The sequence below is a fragment of the Pelodiscus sinensis genome, chromosome 21 (assembly GCF_049634645.1).
Source record: "Pelodiscus sinensis isolate JC-2024 chromosome 21, ASM4963464v1, whole genome shotgun sequence".
NCBI classification, from domain to species: domain Eukaryota; kingdom Metazoa; phylum Chordata; order Testudines; family Trionychidae; genus Pelodiscus; species Pelodiscus sinensis.
Genome location: NC_134731.1, coordinates 11,128,822 through 11,146,232, shown reverse-complemented (window position 1 = coordinate 11,146,232; position 17,411 = coordinate 11,128,822). Strand labels below are relative to the sequence as shown.

Sequence of the window (17,411 nt, the reverse complement as noted above, 5' to 3'; positions counted from 1 at the left end):
AGTGGTTACAGCCTGCAGAGATGATGTGTCAACATTAAAAAGTTTACATTTTAGGCTCCTAAATCCTTTAGTCACTTATGAAACTCTCCCCCAAATGAAAAGGCACATGCCAGGCACTGAAGAATTTAAAATTTTGCAAAAAGGACTTTGTTTTAAAAAGGAAACAGCAATCCTATTCCATTCGATTTCAAAGCTGCTTGACTCACATGGATTTAATAGTTATTGTGAAATCCAATGTTTTGGAACATTCAACAATCTACAGAATGATCTTCATTAGGGTTGATGCTCTGAAAATGATCATGCTAGCTTGGGATGTAAAATCTCACTTAATTGGTTAACTGGTTAAACGGGATAGGGGGGCACTCCAGCCTGCCTGAAGCAACCTCTCCTCCCACCACTGGGTAAGTTACGTATGGAGTAAGCACTTGAAAGTGTGGGTAAAGGATCATTTGGGTTGGGCAGCAATGGTGAACCAATGGACTCACATGCAGTCTCCACACTGCAGCTACAGTGAGAATATGCATCGCTTTTTAAAATATTCCATGGTAAAGGAGGAAACGCAAGGTCTAGTAGCTAAAGCACTGATTGTAAGGAAGTCATTTAAGGATAGTAAGGATGATTTAAAACAGGGCAAATCATCTAATTAATGCTGTTGTGAGCCTTATTTCATTAATGATGAAGAGCTTTCAGACCTTTGCATGGAAGAAGCTATATGTAGAATAAAAGCAAAATGATCTTGAGCCAATCAGAGGCTTTTGAGTCAGAAGCTTTCAGCTTGAGAAGACCTCCAGAGACCCAGAAATGGAAACATCAACCATCCAGACCATGTAGAGCAGTGTTTCTTAAACTTTTTAAGACCGACGAACACCAAACAATAATTTTTTTTATGGGGAACACCAAGGATTTTTTTTTTTTAAGAAAAAAAAAAAAACCCCAGGGAAAGGTTATTGAGCCCCCCCCCCCCCCAAAAAAGGAGGCTTGCCCCTTTAAGTATTAGAGGGGTAGCCATGTTAGTCTGAATCTGCAAAAGTGATGAGGAGTCCTGTGCATCTGACGAAGTGGGTCTTTGCCCACGAAAGCTTATGCTCCAATCTGTTAGTCTATAAGGTGCCACAGGACTCCTCGTTGCTTTTGCCCCTTTAAGGGCGGCCATTTTGAATTCTTTTCTCTCCACGGCACACCGGTGCGCCATGGAACATACTTTAAGAAACGCTGATGTAGAGCATCATCCACAGCACCACAGATACATGGTGAGCTGTTCTGGATGCCCCAGACATGGTCTGTCTTGGTACAACGAATCACACTGCACATGAACCTGGCAAGCTGGCTGCAGAGGTGGCTTGGGAGTCTAAAGCCAAGTAGCTGTTCAGTCACACTGACATTGATATAGGAGTTCCTGGAAGTGACTGAAGCTCTTACCCATTCAATCTGCCTGAGCTGCAGATATTGTCAGCTGGATGGCAAGTTTGCAGCACTGTCCAGATGGAATTTCTCCTATGCAGTTGATGGCAGGGCACATCCCATATACCAAAGAGCAACAGCAAGGGTGGTTCTTGCTGTATCTTGATCACTTTGTTGGCAGTATTACGATGCTGTATGTTAGGTGGAGGAATGTTGAGTAGGACGGTAACCATACCAGTTCTGTTGGCTTCATTGGGCCAATGATAATTTTTATGTTATGATTAAGATGTGTATCCAATAATCTAGTGTGGGCAAAATTGGGGCACAGTATTTGCCAACTTTATAACAGAGAGTGAGTCCCAAATTACATAATGTTTGCACACACTGGCTCCTTAGGTGGACCCTACCAGCCCAAAGGAATTATGCAAGTATACATTATACAAGATCATAGTAAACGTTAAGGGCTAACAGTCCAAAGCTTGGCACCTAAGTGCTGTGAAACATTCAGTTTTACCCTCAGACTTGCCCATCCCTGCAGTTACCTGGCCTATGGCCATACCGGACCGAACACCCCCAATCTTGTCTGATCTCAAAAGGTAAAGCGTCCCAGGCCTGGCTAGTACTTGGATGGGTGACCCCCTGGGAAACCCAGGTGCCGTAAAAAAAAGTGCTTGCTTTGGCAGCACGTATACTAAACTTGGAACGATACAGAGAAGATTAGCACGGCCCCTGCGCAAGGATGACACGCACATTCGTGAAGCGTTCCATCTTTACAGCAACCTGTCAGCCCATCAAAGCAAAGAGTCAACCTGTGGAACTCCTTGCTGCAGGAGGCTGTGAAGGCTAGAATTAGAACAGAGTTTAAAGGGAAGTGAGATCAAGTCATGGAGGTTGGGTCCATGGAGTGGTATTAGCCAGGGGGTAGGAGTGGTGTCCCTGCCCAAGGTTTGTGGAAGGCTGGAGAGGGATGGCACGAGACAAATGGCTTGGTCACTGTCTTCGGTCCATCCCCTTCAGGGTCCCTAGGGTTGGCCGCTGTCGGCAGACAGGCTACTGGGCTAGATGGACCTTTGGTCTGACCCAGTACGGCCATTGTAAGCTCAGGGCTCAGGGTCGGGGGTCTCAGTGGACCCCCTTGATTCTCTTGCACACCTGCTCCTGGGTGGCCAGGCTGGCAGGTCTCCTGCCCTAGACGGCCACTTTCCTGTGCCTAGTGCGGAGATCGTGGACGAGGTCCATGATGTCCGCACTAGCCCAGGCGGGTGCCCGCCTCTTGCAGTCCCGGGCAAGCTCCCGGGAGCCGCCAGCCTGGTTCCGGGAAGAAGGGGAGGGCTGGGGAGCATCGGGTGGGTGGCTCGATCCGTGCCAGGTGCAGGGTCTGCTGGCTGGGTGCTGGCAGGCTTGCACCTGGCACGGACACCGTAGCCAGCCCATGCCCCTTTAAGGGGTCCGGGGCCGGGAGGGGGACAGTAGAGTTTCCCTGGTGTTGGCCAGAGTGTCCACCAGGGAAACCTGGGGAGGGCTAGCCTCCCACTAGTTCGAATTAAGGGTCTACACAGCCCTTAATTCGAACTAGCAAGTTCGAACTAGGCTTAATCCTCGTGGAATGAGGATTACCTAGTTCGAACTAAGCGCTCCGTTAGTTCGAATTAAGTTCGAACTAACGGAGCGCTAGTGTAGCGCCTATGAAAGTTAGTTCGAACTAACGTCTGTTAGTTCGAACTAACTTTGTAGTGTAGACATACCCTGACTCATCGCGAGTGTCTGGTCCTGGGTGGGTACTTTAACTGCACCCTCGAGGAGCAGGACTGTACGGGGACCAAGCAGTGCCTGGCTGCTGCAGATGTCCTCAGGGAGATAATAGACCATCACTCCCTGGTGGACGTCTGGCGAGACTTCCACCCAGGCAGAGACAGGGTGTTTACCTATGTCCGGGAGGTGGGTCAATGGTCATTCCACTGCCAGTTGGACCGCATTTATTTTTCTCATCATCATCTCTTCCGGGCCCACTCCTCCAGCATTCATCTAGCCCCATTCTTGGACCACCACTTGGTGGCCGTGATGGCCTCGTTTTCCTCGAAGAGGCCTGGGCTGGCCTACTGGCATTTTAATAACAGCCTGCTGGAAGATGTGGGCTTTGTGGCGTCCTTCTGGGAGTTCTGGAGTGCGAAGCAGTGTGCCTTTCCCTCGGCGCGGAGGTGGTGGGATGTGGGGAAGGTGCACACGTGGCTCTTCTGCCGTGACTACCCTGATGTATTTGCGCGTGCGGGTTCATGTCCTCCACCTCCGGGCCCTTCAGAGACTCTTATTTGATGCAGGTAGTCAGGTATGGAACACGCTTGTGCACGCTTTCCTTCGCCGCTTCAGAGGGCTCCAATATGACTGGCAGCTCCTTTATTTGAGGGGTCTTCTGCGAGACCTCTCCAGGCTCCTGGCCTTCAACCAGGACCTCCTCTGGACCTGGAAGCTGCTTACAGCAACCAGGTCCTTGGGAGCCACCGTGGGGGCAGACCTCCTCGCAGAGCTCCAGCTACACAATCCCCATCTACGTGTGCAGGCGGCAGAGTCCCCCTCGGTGTGCCAGAGTTTGGTCCTTGCAGAAGTCACCAGAATCGGAGACCTCCTGGACTACGACCGGGGAGACTAGGTGGATCGTCCGGTGCTTGCTCCGTGCATGGGGCTCTCCACCCTACGTACTCCCCAGTGCGTACTTCAGGAGGTGAAGGACGCTTTGCCACCCACTGCTCAGGTGTACCTAAACAGGGTCTTGCGAGAAGGTGCACTCCACCCACCCCTCACCCCCAGCCTTCCTGATCTCCCCATCAACCCTCAGCCCCGCGTACCTTCCCGATCGCCTCCCCGTCATCACCTGAGCCAGCTGCATGCATTGCAGCCGGTCCCCTTCCAAACTGCCCCAAAGAGTATACGCTCGTGCTTCACATTCTCCACTTCCCTACTCTTGTGTCCCGCCCAGACACCAAGTGCTGGGACCTCTTACCACCAATAGAGGTTGGGGAGCCCTAGTGGGCTAGCCTCTATTCGACCTTGGTTCCACAGCCCACCGGGGACATCAGCTGGAGAATCCTGCACAGTGCTGTGAGTACGGGTGTGTACTTGGCGTGGTTCACCCCCGTTCCCAACACTTTCCCCTTCTGTGGCCCTGGTGTATGTCTGCCTCGGTGCACCAGGCTACAGCCCCTCTTTCAGCTCCTCCAGAACCTCTTGTTAAGGTTCTGGCTGCACTTCTTCCCTCACCTACTAATCTACGCACACCCCATCTGTGGCCCCACAAGGTCCCGGGACCTCCTGGTCAACCTCCTCCTGGCCATGGCCAAACTGGCAATTTATAAAACCAGGGAGCAGAGGTTGGCTGAAGGAGGGGCCTGCGACTTTGGGGCCTATTTCTGTTCCTGCATTTGCTCATGTATCCGGGCAGATTTCCACTGGGCAGCATCTGCTGGCTTTCTCTCGACCTTCGAGGGGCAGTGGGCGCTGTCTGGGGTTCTCTGTTCGGTGTTCCCATCCGGTTGCCTTGTTTTAGCCCTTTGACCCACACACCCATCCCTATTTTCTCATTATTTGTCCCACGCAATCAGTTGGTTATCTGGGCTCTGTGGGCCCTCCCTGTAGGCTGGGGGGAAGGTCCTTTAGATGTATGCCTGGACACTACCTCCCGGATACCAAATAGGACTGCAGTTACCAGAGTGGTACCTGCATATAAGAGGTTTGCGCGGGTAGTTGGTTTGCAGGTGCAGAGCGCTTGAAGGATACAGTTTAGGAAGAAATAATATGAAATGTTGTCTGGAAAAAGCCCTTTTTAAGTTCTCTTCAGCACCTTTGAACCATGTGGCTCAGAGGGAGTGGTTGCAAAGCTCTCTAAATGCTGCATGCAGGGTAGAAATAAGCTTTTTTGCATTAATCAATTATAATAATTATCCTCCTAAACACATGCTTGGTAAGATATGAGAGCCTTACAGAGATTGATTAGACTAAAATAAGCACCTCATTTACATTTTTCTGATTTTCCTCCACTCCATTTGTCCCCATTAAGGAGCCTGATCTACAAAAGGACAAATGTTGAAAAGCACATTTAAGAAAAATGTCATGTTCCACACCCACCTGTTAATGCTTTGATCCTTTACCTCAAATGCCCTTATGAAAGCTTCAAACAGGAAAAACTTGTCTGTCCCTCAAGGTGAAAACTACAGGGTAAAGTTTTTCCATTCTTGGCAAAGATTAACGCTTAGGTTCCCAAACATTTCTCCATACAGCATTAGTTTTAAGTATGAATGTGTAAGGAGAACTTACCTGCATCTAAAAACGAAATAAGCTTTGTATTTATACTTTTAAAAAGTGAATAAAAATGGGAAATGAAACATTAAAGAGCTGGTTCTAATGAAATTAAGTATCTAAAAATGAATAGCCTCAGACATGTAATAGTTCAAGACAACTTATAATTGGCTTGATAGTGAGTGAATCAGTTGGAGTTATAAATGCCCAGCAGTTCACCTGGGCTCTAATCCAAGCCTCACTGAAGAGAACACATTCCCATTGACTTTAATAGACATTGGACTGAGTGGCTATTTGTACATGCCATACATTTATTTAAATTTTTAGTCATATGCATGCAAATATATAGCTCCCACTTAGCAATATTTTATTACATATTGTAGTGGCATTGTCATTAACAAAGCAACCAGGCTATGTCACTGCATGTTTGCTGTCAGGTCTGATTAATTATGCTCTCCATCATATCTATTAGTCAGATGAAAATAGACTAGATCATAAGAAAATAATGGCTTGAACCTTCATGCATCTCTCCATTTGAACTTCTGTAGTGCCATTCCCATCTCTCCATCTTCCCCCAGCAGCTCCTCAAACTGGCAGTGTTCTTTCACTAGCAACATATCGCCAATGGCAATTTCTAAGTCACCCCTTTTCCCATGTATTTTCAGATCCTGTTGTTATTCCATACCAACAGAAATGATGCCACGAGCCGGTGGGGTCTGCAGCTGAATGACAGAATGTACAAAGACAGAAGAAGCAAGCTAGAGAGTTGGAGTAAGGTAAGGCAAGGCATATTGGATTCTCCAAGAAGTAACGAGAACCCTAGACTAAATCAGATAATCAAAACAAGAGTCAGAAGAAACTTTTCAGGTTCTTTGACTTTCTAGCAGTGGTTATTCCTCAGATATGGGAAGGAATCAGTCAATGAAACAAATCTTCGGCTGTTTACTTTGATTGGCTTTAGTGTAATGTAAGTTAGAATCATTGCAGAATTACTGCTAGTGCAATTTTCCTACACTCATTTATGCAGCACCAATGGTGGATGTGTGTCATCCTTCCCCTCCCCCCACCTGACTAAAACACATGACTGTGGACATGGTTTCTCACAGCTGCCCGGGTTGCAATGAAAGTCCTCCACTCTGGCCTCTTTCTGGCAGGTCTTTCAATGGTTCTCCAGCTTTGTGCCAGGTTTTTCAGCTCATCTTCCACAGCTCTTCACCATGTTGGTTTTGGGCAGCCTCATTTTCTCTTGCCTTCAGGTGTCCATCTTATTCCTGCTCTGGTCAGGGAATCAATTTCCTCCAAAACATGTGGCCAGTTCATCTCTATCGCCTGCTGACAGTGGTAGTGTTCACATCCTCTTAGCTGCACTGTGTCAATGGATCTTGGTTTGAAGTGGTTCTGGGCCAAACAGTACAGAAAATTCTTCTGAGGCAGGTAGTGTGGAATGAAGGCAGATTGAACATGTCGTATTTTCTCATCCCTTAGTATTTTGCACTATAAAGTAGTGTTGGAAGTATGCTGCTCTGATAAATCTTGGTTTTGGTGTTGGTGTTGTATTTTAATGATTTCCAGAATGTATTAAGCTCCTAAAAGTATTCCTGGCTTTACTGATTTTGTTCCGGATGTCCTGGGTTATTGTACCATCCTAACTGATAGTGTTGAGCTCAGGAACGGAGTAGGGAGCAAAGTTGGCTTTTAAGATATGTCTGTGATCTCTGTATTCTGGGGACTTTCAGCGGCTGACACAGGCCCTGGTGTCAGAGCAATGATCTTCGAATGCAATAGGGCATGCATTGGCCAGAAAAACTCCACCGATTTCATTAGCTTTACTCTCAATGTACATTGGTGCGAGTGAGAACAAAGTATGTCTCTGCTGTAGAACCTACTAGGGACACATAGATGGGAGGGGGGGGGGGGGAAACATTTTAAAACAGCTGATTCTCTTTCACTGATGCTTAAGACAAAACTCATTTCAGAGAATTATTAGTGAAGGACAACTGTAAAGACAAAATGATACAGGATCTCATTAAAATGAAAATGCTGAAATAAATGGGTAATTTGGCATTGATTCCACTCTCCCACCCCCTCACTCTGAAAGCCATTTTGTATTAAAAGTTACATGGCTGCAGGATGATGCTCCAACATCTGTTATTGCTGAAATAAAATGATTTGCTTGGGTTTTTTTTCCTCCTCATATTCTTCTAACATCTGCATGTGTAGATCTCTCCTGTATATTAATCATTTCCAACACTGATTGCTCACGTGCTAGAATAATGCATCAAAGGATATAAAATTCTGTCTTCATTTAGGCAATTGAATATTCTGGTCAGAGATTAACATTTCTATATTTCTGTCCACCTACACTGCTTGCTAGTTGATTATTGTTTACAAAAATTAGCATGGTGGGCGATATATATCCCTATGCAAAGGCCAGCACCAAACTCATATACCACTTGGGCCCACATTTTCAGGGGTTTAGACATCCAATGCCCATTTAAATCAATGAGGTTTAGCTGCCTAAATACCTTTTGAGGATCTGACCTCAGTCTCACAGGCTCACATGGAATTTAAAGAGGTCCATACACCTTAGACTAATCCTCTTCATAGCAACTAATTGCAGCGGATATGATTAGAACAAAGCAAATAATTCACGTTCGTCTCGTCTCTCAGAATGTTTGCAGACAAACTGCAGTTTCCTCAAGCATACTTCTTGCTGAAAACATTGAAATGTTGTTGTTTAACCCATGGATTTATCCAATCGACTGCTTGCAAACAATTCTCTGAGTCTTTCCTATTCCTACTTTTTCAGTTAGCTTTGATTGGTCAGATAAAAATCATGGGATTGGTTTGCTGTGATTAAACATTTCTGAGACAAGCACTTGCATGTGCCAATTTCGAATTCTGCACGTATTTGTGAGTGTGACTTTAAACTCTATGCTCCACCAACATTTGCACTGGTAAACTCAGTGGAACAAATATTCCCAGGAAGCAAATGCAAAAAGTTCACACTGGGTCTGAAAATAAAATTGTTTAAAAATTCAAGTGAGTAGCTGCAATCGTTTATTTTATTATATGTACCAGACGCTATTTACAATGTATTTTAGTGTTACCATGCAGCATCCAAACTTTGGCCCTGATTCAGAGAAGCACTCAGTCCATCCCTATACAGAGAATTAAAATTAAGCATATGCTTGAGTTCTTCTTCGAGTGGTTGCTCATGTCCATTCGAATGAGATGGTGCCAGGACTGGATTACCCAATAAGCAGACTAAGCATGTGTTTAGGGCACCAGCAAAGCTGGGGCACCAAAAAAATATGAGATTTTACGGTATAGTATTGTTTTTATTTTGAATTACATGTGGGGGGCACCATAATCTTTTCAGTGCTTAGGGCCTCTAAAGGTCTTAATCCGGCCCTGGGTGGTGCGCGCACGCCGCTTGCACAGTTTCCCCGGAGCATTTTCTCTAGAGGTACCCGTAGCTCCGGCAGGTTGCCCCCTGAAGTGGCGCCACTATAGTGGAGCATAAGTACCCCTGCTGGTGCTCCCCCTCCTCAGTTCCTTCTTACCGCCTGCCCGAGACGGTTGTAGGAGCATTGATATCTCTTAGATTAGCTAGTGTGTTGTTTACCCATTGGCAGTTAGCCTTTGTTCCTGTAAATAGTTCTCATTAGTTAGGTACTTAGTTGTTAATTGTTCACCTTTGTTTCTCCCCCCCGCACGGGGGAGGGTAATGCCTGGGCTGCACGGCTTTATTACCTATGCATCCTGTGCAAAATTTATGCCTAAGGGGGACCCCCATGACGAGTGTCTAAAATGTCTGGGGGAGGCCCACTGGATAGACACCTGTAAGATCTGAGGAGCCTTTAAGCCCCGCACAAAGAGGGAGAGAGACTCCCGTTTACAGCTATTACTAATGGAAGTGGTTCTTCAACTGGCACCGGTGGCTCAAGCCATGGTGCGCAGTGCACGGGCGTCGGCGCAAGCTGCATCGGCGCATACTGAGACATCAGCACTGAAGGCACCGAGGCACCGGTCGCATTCCCCAGCTCCAAAGTAGCCACGAGCCTGGAGGGGCAGATCTCTAAGCTGTACACCCCATGTGGGCTGGCGCCACTGGCATCGGTCATCGGGCTGGGATTCCCCTGGTATTGGTGGCTCAGGGGCGCAGAAGAGGAGCGGCGACCTGCTGGGAAGCCTGGGCCCGATGCCAGCGCACTGACCCTCCACACTGGAGACATTTGAGGCAGCGCATGAGCTAGTCCACCTAACCACCTCCCCGCAGTCTTCGCTGAGCTTGGAGGGGTTGCGGCCGCTGACACCGGGGGCCATGTTGGCACTGGTTGCCTACCTGGAGCAGGCGCCTCAGTCAGCACCAGCATCCTCAGCGGCTCCCCAGACGACAGCGAGAGTGCTGCCTGCCGCACCACCCGTACATGCGCCCGTGCCGATGGACACCCAGCATATGTGGTGGGACCACTCGACATGGTTTGCACCATTGGTGGGTGCGGAGTGGGCACCGGCTTCCACTTTATTGTCGTCATTGTGGCCGGTTCCCGGGCTGATTCTAACTATGTCCAGCGGCCCACAGCTGGTACCGTATCACCAACCAACCGTATCCCGTGGCCGCACCACCTCAGCAGCCAGCAATGCACCACCCAGTACCACGCACCATGGCAGCACCACCATAACCTTCATCAGCAGGGACGGCATCGGCACTGTACCCTCAGCCCTATGGTGGCACTGGCAATAGTGCCGCCAGCGCTGGCAACAATGCCGCTGGCACTGGCTCCTGGACCCACACTGGCACCGTTGCCCCTGGCACCAGTGGTGCCGTCGCTACCGGCTCCAACCCCTGCTGGCAGTTCATCGCAGCAGACTCCCGGCACTGGGTTTTTGGCACCGGCACCTCTGTGTCTTCCCCCACAGACGCATACCGGAAAACCTGAGTCCATGGCCAGATTTAGATCCACCATGGCTCCTGGACATTCCGCTTCAGCTCTACTTTGGTCCCAGCCCCACCCATGCCGGCGATGGATGCCAGATCCCACCAGAAGCTCCTCCGCTACCTGGCATCCAATTTGGGGGTCCCCGTGGAACCAGTACCAGAAGAATCCAATCCAGTGGTGGACATCCTCTCTGAGGATGCCCCAGCTAAGTTGGCTTTGCCACTCAATAAAAGAGTGGCAAAAATTATGAACACCCTATGGCAGACCCTGGCATCCTTAACCCCTACCCTCAAAGGGGTGGAAAAACGATATTATGTCCCACAGTTGGGACATGAACAGCTGTACTCCCACCCTGCTCCCAGCTCTTTGGCAGTTCAGGCCATGGTACAAAAAGAGAGACTACTGCAACCATCTCAGACCCCAAAAGCCAGAGATCCCAAACACTTAGACTTGCTGGGACATAAGCTGTATGCCACGGGGAGGATGCAGCTTTGCATCGCGAACCAACAAGAGATGCTTATAATACCTGGCAGGCACTGGACAAATTCAAAGACAAACTTCCCCCTGACGTGAGACAAGAATTTGCACGGAAGGCAGGGCCATTGCATGAACAGCCTTGCAGGCCTCCCTGGACTCTGTGGACTCAGTGGCGAGAACCATGGCGTCTAGAGTGATCATGCACTGCAGTACAGGTATCTGGCATACTGCTGCACGTACAGACTACCATTCAGGACCTCCCTTTCAAGGGGAAGGCCCTGTTCTCAGAGCACACAGACTCCAGGCTCCATACCTTGAAAGCCACCAGGTTCATGCTCCGATAGTTGAGGATTCACACACCGGCCCTTCAAAGGCGGCAACTTCCCAATAGACAACTGGGGAGGATATAATTCCAGCCCTCCTGCGGAGACTATTGGAGGCATCATCCTAGAGTTCCCAGTGGGGGTGTGGGGGCGGCAGCAACTGCTGCCTTTAACTGAGCAAGGTGTCACAGTCTCTTAGGACAGATAACCTTCGGGGAATGGGTCAGCCCCCCTCCAGCAGCCCAAACATCCATTTTGAAGTTATCATCAAGGCCCTCATACCAACCCCCTCCTTTTTCCCCTGGTTTGGAGACAGGCTGTCCCATTTTTTCCAGGCATGGTCCGAGGTCACTTCTGACAGATGGGTGCTCGACTTGTTGAAGATGGGGTATTCCATTCCCTTTCTGGGTTCTCCCCTTTTTTCCCCCCGTCCCTCCTCAGGGACCCATCTCACAAGGTTCTCCTTCAGCAGGATGTCCTCGCGGTCCTTGAAAAGGGAGCAGTAGAAAGAGTCCCCTCCCATCTAGAGGTTTCTATTCCTGCTATTTTATTATCCCCAAACCAAAAGGAGGGCTTCGGCCTATTCTGGACTTAAGGAACCTCAACAAAGAGGTGATAAAAACGAAGTTCAGAATGGTAACCCTGGCCTCCATCATTCCGGTTGTAGTGGTAGGGGATTGGTATGCGGCTCTTGACCTCAAAGACACTTATTTTCATATAGCGATAAAGCCGAACCACAGGAGATTTCTCCACTTCATGGTGTCCTGCAGCCACTTCCAATTTACTGTATTCCCTTTTGGGCTCTTACAGCCCCCAGGGTTTTTACAAAATGTATGGCAGTGGTGGCTGCATTTCTCAGGACACACGGGATTAATTCAAATGCAACATTATAGAGCAAATTTCACCTTTCTGCTAATTACTACTCTTTATAAGCGATTTCTTTCTAAAATAATAGTTTATTGGCCTTACATGGACAATTGGCTGATTTGTGGACGCTCCCAAGGACAGGTGTCCGCGCATGTAGCTTTTACAAGGGCCCTCTTCCAGAGGCTTGGGTCAGGGCAGACAATCCAGGGGAGATGCACTGACCATGACCTGGCCACAGGGGCTGCTGTATGCGGTCCCCCCCACCCCCCCATTGGTACCCAAGGTCCTAACCAGAGTCAAAACGTTCAAGTCACATATTATCCTCATGGCCCCGAATTGGCCCAGGCAGTATTGGTTCCCCATATTGCGGGAAATGGCGTGTGCGGAGCCACAGCTCCTGCCCCTGGTTCCAGATCTCATCATGCAACCCTGGCAAGGGGGATTCCTGGTTCTTCTGAACCTCAGATCACTCCATCTGACTGTGTGGCTTATCCGTGGCTGACACAGTCAGAAAAGGCATGCTCCGAAAGGGTGCAAATGGTCCTATTAGGTAGCAGGAAGCCATCTACCAGAAGGTCCTATGCAGCTAAGTGCAAATGGTTTACGATATGTGTGTCCAAAAAGGGGTTGGACCCATCCTGACCTCTGTCCAAGTGGTTCTGGACTACTTATTTGAGTTGCCCTAGAAGAGCCTATTTACCTCTTCCATCAAAGTGCACTTAGCTTCCCTCTCGGCCTTCCATGTGGGCTGTGGGAGCACTTCCCTGTTTGCTGACCCCATGGTCAAGAGGTTCTTAAAAGGGCTGGATAAATTGTTCCCTCATGTAAGGGAGCCTGTTCTCCAGTGGGACCTCAATCTGGTGCTCACGAGGCTTATGTCACCCCCGTTCGAACCTTTGGCCACTTGCTCCCTAAAGTACTTATCCCTCAAGGTAGCGTTTATTGTGCCATAACGTTGGCGCGTCGAGTCTCTGAGCGTCATGCCTTGACGATTGAGCCACCATATTTAGTGTTCTCAGCAGATAATGTCAGGCTCCGCCCGCATCCGGCCTTCCTTCCTAAGGTAGTCTCTACTTTCCATATGTCCCAGGTGATATACTTACCTGTCTTCTTTCCAAAGCCACACCGCTCCCCTATGGAGCAAGTGTTGCATTCCCTGGACACTAAGCGCACTTTGGCATTTTACATAGACAGAACAAGACACTTTCACAAATCCTCTCAATTGTTTATTGCTTTTGCGGAAAGGATGACGGGACTACCAGTTTCAACCCAAAGATTGTCCACCTGGGTTTCTTCATGCCTTAGGGAGTGTTACATGTTGGCCCATAGAGAGACGCTTCAGGTTAGGGTGCATTCCACTAGGGCACATGCATCCTTCACAGCGTTTGGGGCACATGTTCTGATTCTTGAAATTTGTAGAGTGGCCACGTGGTCCTCTGTCCATACGATTGTGACACATTATGTGCTCACCCAGCAGGCCAGGGATGATGCCGTGCTGGGGGCCACAGTTCTCAGCTGTGTATTGGGACTGTAAAATACAGGTTACTTGTTATTATTCTGTTGCACTTTTGTTGAATAAATTATCTGGTTGTTGGTTACAACTCTTAAGTATGTGCTCCTAAGGGTTTACTCCTTCCCCATCTCCGTAGGGGCTTCTGTTTGGGAGTCACCTCATTCTAATGGACATGAGCAACCATTCAAAGAAGAAAAGAACGGTTACTTACCTGTAACTGTTGTTCTTCGAGATGCATTGCTCATGTCCATTCAGTTCCCCCTACCTCCCCTTCATCGGAGTTGCCGGCAAGAAGGAACTGAGAAGGGGGAGCACCAGCAGGGTACTTATGCTCTGCTATAGCAGTGCCACTCCAGGGGGTGACCTGCTGGCGCTACGGGTACCGTTAGGGAAAATGCTCCGGGGAAACAGTGCACGCGGCGCATGCGCACCACCTCATTTGAATGGACATGAGCAACGCATCTCAAAGAACAAGAGTTACAGGTAAGTAACCATTCTTTAACTTTTACTCCAGTGAGAAGTGAGCTCTTTCCAATGAGAAGCAAGAGCTTTCATAAATAAGGAGGCTTTCCTGACTGGAACTCTGAAAATATATCTATATTTTTACATTTATTTCAAAATCCTGCAAAGGGAAAAGAACAGTGGTTCTTTTTGACCTTTCTAATTGTTTTCTAATCTGTTTTTGAAGTCAGAAAACAAAAATAAAAATGTGAAAACTATGGGTTTTATTTCAGGAATGTGCTGAAAAGGAGAGGGTACACAAAAGGAGTTCTATAGTATAGTAATTCTGTGTGCAGAAATAGAGTACTTTGGGTGCACGGCAGATGGTTTCAAAGGAAATCCTCGAGAGCAAGGATTAAAAAGCAATTTTCAGCAAGTTAAAACTGGGTCTCTATATTTGGGTCAGTGAAATTAACTCTTTCATTGTGAACGATGGGAGTCTTTTGTTGGATTATCTGTCTGTATAAACAACCAGCCTGCCCTATGGAAAAGGAAAGTTTAGGGGAACACGAATTTGTGTTCACTCCATTTATGCTTGACCATGATTTATATATACACAATAGTGTATATGCTTTTGTTCTAGCTGGCATGGAAAATATTACTAGTGTGAAAAATTCAAATGCAACGTTATAGAGCAAGTTTCACCTTTCTGTTAATTACTACTCTTTATAAGCAATTTCTTTCTAAAATAATAGTTTATTGAATTTTTAGCTAGAAGGCATCTATCTTTCTGTCTACTATGTAAATACACACCAACATGACAGCATAAAAATATTCACGAGGAAGGGTGGTCAGGTGGTTACCATACCATACTGGGATTTAGGAGATCTGTGTTTAGGTTACAAGTCTAAGAGAGGTAGCCATGTTAGTCTCTATCTGCAAAAACAATGAGGAGTCTTGTGGCATCTTAAAAATTAACCGATTTATCTGACAAAGTGCTTTTACCCACACAAGCTTATGCCTAGATAAATCCGTTAATCTTTAAAGTGCCACAGGACTCCTCCTTGTGTGTAGGGTGGGATGTTCAAGGAAGCCCAAGGAAGTTGGAGGCATAATTCCCACTGAATTCCCAGACTGCATGACTGGATCTCCTACTAGCTTCCTGGGCAAGTCATGTATGGACTGATTCAAAGCTCACTGGCGTCAGTAGTTTCGAATGAGGCCTTTGCCACTTTGCGCCTCAGATCTCCTTCTGGGGTGAGGAGGTAAAATGGGAGTAGTAATACTTCCTTTCTCTCATCATTATTCATTCTTTTCTTTTTAGATTTTAAAGCTTTCTGGTTCAAGAACTGTTTCTTACTAAGAGTTTATTTAGCACCTATCAAGATGGGCCTCTGTTCTCATATTACAAATAACAAATTCTATTTTACATTGTGTACAACATTTTCATAACATTTAGGCACCAGATTCTTTAATTATAATCATTTTTCTCTCCTTTTGTGAGGCTGTGACAAATGTGTGAAAACAAATAGTAGGTGAGCAGAAAATAAATGAAAAATTAAAACAAAGAGGCTGCGTCTAGACTGGCATGATTTTCCGGAAATGCTTTTAACGGAAAAGTTTTCCGTTAAAAGCATTTTCGGAACAGAGCGTCTAGATTGGCATGGACACTTTTCTGCAAAAGCACTTTTTGCGGCAAAGCGTCCGTGCCAATCTAGGCGCGCTTTTCCGCAAAAAGGCCTCGATCGCCATTTTCGCGATCGGGGCTTTTTTGCGGAAAACAAATCTGAACTGTCTACACTGGCCCTTTTGCGCAAAAGCTTTGCACAAATGGGACTTTTGCCTGAACGGGAGCAGCATAGTATTTCCGCAAGAAGCACTGATTTCTTACAGTAGGAGGTCAGTGCTTTTGCGGAAATTCAAGCGGCCAGTGTGGACAGCTGGCACTCACAGCTCCCTCCCCCTGCCATACTCACTGGCAGCAGCTGGGAAAGTGGAGCAAGGCTTGCTCTGCCCTCCAGGTGTGCTGTTCAGGGGAGGAGGCGGGACCATCCCGGCACTCACCAGCAGGAAGTGGAGCAACGCAGCTAGAAAAGCAGAGCAAGCTGGAGCCCCATCTCTTTGCTTTCCCCGCAGCGGCTAGTGAGTATGGGGAGTGAACTCCCCCGCTACTGATGCTGGACCCTCAGCCTCACTAGTTCCCCAGGTTGTACTGGCTGAGGGAAAAGGCAGGGTGGGGATGGCACAAGGGCAGTCCTGAGGCAGGGAGAAGGTGGAGGAGCACAGCAGGGATGGGAAGAGAAGGGGGTGGAGGAGTTGAAGAAAGCTAGCGTGGTTGCTAACGAAGCAGAGGCAAAGTGCCATGCAGATATTCTCCCTGGCTGCAGCAGTTTGCGCCAGTGGCTTGATGTGGCTGCCAGCATGTTGGAACAACCAGATGCATCCGTCTGTTTCAGGTAGAGACCAGTTAAGGAGGAGATGCAGCTCACCAAGGTGCTTTGTTCTGTGAAGTCAACAGAAGATACTGGACAAGTTCCTTAGCTCACAGCTCCACCAAGATCAACTGAATCTACATAGGCACGCAGGCCCGGAGGCAGGGGGGTGTGAAGGGTGCAAAAGTACCCCCGATTGCCCCCCAAGTAAGCATGCTCTGGGGGCCAGGGGAAGGCTGGGGCTGTTTTCCCTGCTTATTTGGGGGACCATAGGGGATGCATTCACACCCTTGCAATCCACATTTACAAAAAAAGCACCCCCTCCAGAAATTCCTGCATACGGGCCTCATAGGCTACACCAGCTGAGAATATGACCCACAACAGATTTTAAAATAGACCTAATTAGGAGCCAGAGTCACCTTTACTCTAAAATAGTATAAAGTTCCAGCAGTGTAAAGGAGCCTTAAGATGCATCTAAATTACTCTTACATCCACTTTAAGGCCCCTTTATCTTGCTGAGTGCTGTAAAGGTGCCCAATCGAAATGAAAATTCATCCCTAGACAGCATTCAGTACTCAACAATTAAATACAGCAACTGATACAGTTTTATCATGTCCATAAAGCTAAACCAGGCATATTATGAATAGATCTGGAAAGTTCTCTGAGCAAAAGTGTCTGAGGCTTTGTTAATTATAAAACAAAAATGCTGGTTTAAATTTCA

The 17,411-nt window shown here is 47.7% G+C and overlaps 1 protein-coding gene and 1 non-coding gene across 2 annotated transcripts in view; both read left to right on the top strand.

Annotated features, from left to right (window-relative positions):
* LYRM9 (LYR motif containing 9) overlaps window positions 1–17,411 on the top strand; it is a 127,669-nt gene that overhangs the window by 26,168 nt on the left and 84,090 nt on the right. The window contains exon 2 of the mRNA XM_075904851.1: window positions 6,357–6,467. The gene's annotated coding sequence lies outside the window, so the exon portion shown is untranslated. The remainder of the gene's footprint in view (window positions 1–6,356; window positions 6,468–17,411) is intronic.
* Window positions 2,069–2,175, top strand: LOC112543974 (U6 spliceosomal RNA). Its single transcript, XR_003087269.1, has one exon. It is a non-coding gene; the product is annotated as a U6 spliceosomal RNA (small nuclear RNA).